The sequence below is a fragment of the Nannospalax galili genome, unplaced genomic scaffold (genome assembly GCF_000622305.1).
Source record: "Nannospalax galili isolate Female #2095 unplaced genomic scaffold, S.galili_v1.0 scaffold17, whole genome shotgun sequence".
NCBI classification, from domain to species: Eukaryota; Metazoa; Chordata; class Mammalia; order Rodentia; family Spalacidae; genus Nannospalax; species Nannospalax galili.
In genome coordinates this window covers 1,747,518-1,750,706 of record NW_008342276.1, presented here as the reverse complement: position 1 = coordinate 1,750,706, position 3,189 = coordinate 1,747,518, and positions in this window count along the sequence as shown.

Genomic DNA, 3,189 nt, shown 5'->3' with positions numbered 1-3,189 from the left:
GGAATTGTATGACACCATTGAAAGACCAAACTTACCAATCATAGGCATACAGGAAGGAGAAGAATCTTAGGATACTGGTATAAATCAGATCTTCAACAGGATTGTAGAAGAAAATTTCCTAAAACTAATGAAAGATATGCCCATACAAATACAAGAAGCATATAGAATACCGAACAGACAGGACGAGAAAGGAAACTCTCTACATTACATGTACAAAACAAAGAGACAATACTGAAAGCTGCAAAAGAGAAACAACAAGTCACATATAAAGGAAAACCCATTATGATTACAGCTGACTTTTCAGTGCAAACTATGGCCTGAACCAAAGTATTCCCAGTTTTAAATGATGACAGATGCAAGCCCAGATTATTATACCCAGCCAAAATGTCTATTATAGTTGAAGGGGAAAGAAAAATCTTCCATGACATAAATAGGCTGAAGGAATTCATGTCCACAGAACCAGCCCTTCAGAGAGTTCTGGAAGCAATATAAAGAGCTGAACAATGGAATGACTATACCTGAGGGGTTGCAGAAAGAAATTCAATGAACGTATAACTGCAGAAAACTACAGCCATATCAAGAATGTAAAGAAATAAAAATGACAGGATTCAACACACATCTTTCATTAATAACTTTAAACATTAATGGACTGAACTCCCAAGTCAAAAGACACAGACTAGGTAAATGGATTAAGAAACAAAATCCATCTTTTTGTTGTCTGCAAGAAACTCATCTCACTTTCAAGGACAGGCACTATCTTAAGGTGAAAGGATGGAAAAAAATATACTAAGCGAATGGTACTAAGAAAAAAGCAGGCGTTGCAATTCTAATATCTGACAAAATAGAATTTAAACTAAAACTAATCAGAAGAGACAAAGAGGGCCACTTCATTCTGATCAAAGAAAAAATAAACCAAGAAGATATTACAATAAAGAAGGATGGAATCATGAAATTTGTGGGTGAATGGATGGAACTAGAAACTGTTATACTAAGTAAAATAGCACAGACTTGGAAAAACAAATGACATATGTTCTCCCTCATATGTGGATCCTAGCACCAAATCCTTATAAGTGAGTATGTATCCAGACATAACTACAGGAGCCAGGATAATGAAGAGGACCAGGGAGGTAAAGGAAAAGAAAGAACATGAAAGAGAAGAACAGTAGAAAACGGGCCTTAATAAGGGAGATATGGATAAAAATTGTGTTAGTTTAAGGGAGGGGGGAGGGAAGGGTACACAAGGAACTAGGGGATAAAGTGAAAGAAGGGGCTCAAGAGAGGTACGACCATAGGAGAAGGGGATTATTAAGGGAGAAAGTGGAAAAATGGGAGCACCTTAATTGGGGAAACCATGATGGAGGGATGAGACAATGCAAGAGATAAATAAGGCCTAGTTAGTTTTAAAAACCAGAAGGAACCATATTAGTCCAAAAACCTACTGACAAATTATACATAGCAGATCAAGAAATATATGGCTAGGTAAGGTATATCTGAAAACAATTGGTCTTTGCCCAAGATTTATCTACATGACACACAGTAATTAAAAGTACCAGACTGATGGAACTAACCTTCTTGGATGTTTGACAAGCATACTTTGAGGCCTATAATAATTTGGTCAGAGGGACATAAAGGACAGTTTTTGCTCCTTGCCCTCCTAGGTCGACTAGTTCCAGGGAACTATGAGCATATCCCAAAATGTCCTGTAATTGTGGTGGGCCACCTGACCTCTTGATCCAGGAGGCCAAGGAGACCCCACGAGTTGATCTTGAACCAGTGTCCAGTCTACAAAGAGGAGGGTCAACACAGAGGAAACATTTCCTCCATGCTTCGAAGCGAAGCCAGCCATGGTCGAGCAGGACCTTTGACTTATTTTGGAGCCAGGGGCTCCTCCCAAGCCCATGTGACCCCTGAGGAACAGATCCTCAAACGACCCTAAGAGTAAAAATAAATTGGTTTATCTGGGTCAACTGTATGGCCTTAAACACTCAAAAGGAAAGTATAACCAAAGATTAAAGAGGTCCATATGTATAGCTAAAGGCTACATAACAAGCAACAATGCCAGATAGGAGATACCTTCTTTTGAGTTGTTGGCCAGGGTAGCCCAGGGACTCCCAGATGGTAACCTAGCATAAAACTGGGAAAATAAAGAGCAGACCCCAATCTTATCTAAAGGAATATTGACAACTGATTGCTGCTAGATGAGGAACAGCTGACCGTCCTAAAACAAAGACCTCTAGATAGGCTGACTAGATTCACCACATGGACAAGTAGTGGGGAAGGGCTGGGGGTGCCGACAACACAGTGGACAGTAGCAGGGATAACAGAGTATAAGGCCTCTAGTGGGAGGAGGGAGGCTATGGGAGGGTGCCATCTGGGATGTGGGTGTGTAGTTGAATAAGATGGTTTAGGATGTTCTATGTGATATACATACACACAAAAAAAAATCAACAAACTAAAAAAATGTATTATATTTGAGGAGGAGGCATAAAAATTTATGTCATGTTAGTAGAGGTGATAAACATTACCATTGAAATCTACCCGATGACTTTATAGACATACATAGGTACCAAGGATCCAGGTGCAACCCATTATGACTAGTAATAATCAGATACAAACAGATTAGACATGTGTGCGCCAACACCTCAGTGTTAGTAGCAAAAACTATGAGTCCTTCTGTAAGAAACAGTGTATTTTAAAATGAAATGGAGATCTTTTTCAAAGGTTAAAACTCATCCAATTTTATGTCTTACAGGGCTTACACTTTGTTCAATATTATATAACTGTATTAATTCAACAACAAACCTAAAAATCTTATAGCCATTTTGAAAGAGATGTATCCTTTCTCTGGAGTGTATTACTGAATATGTTAAAGCTGTAATGAAATGCTTCTAATCATTCTAATTCTTCAAAGCATAAAAATTTGCTCCTTAATAATTAATAGATGTGAAAAACATTACCATTGAAATCTACCTGATGACTTTATATTCATGCTTAGATGCCAAGGAGCTCAGAAAGTAACCGACTGTGACTAGTAATAATCAGATATCTAGAGATTAGAAACACATGTGCAAGCATCTTAGCGTCAATTGCATTGAAAATGAATTTTTCTCTATGAAACTGTATTTTAATAATGAAATGGAGATCTTCTTTAAAGTTTAAAACCTCATTTAATTTTATGTGTTATAGGGG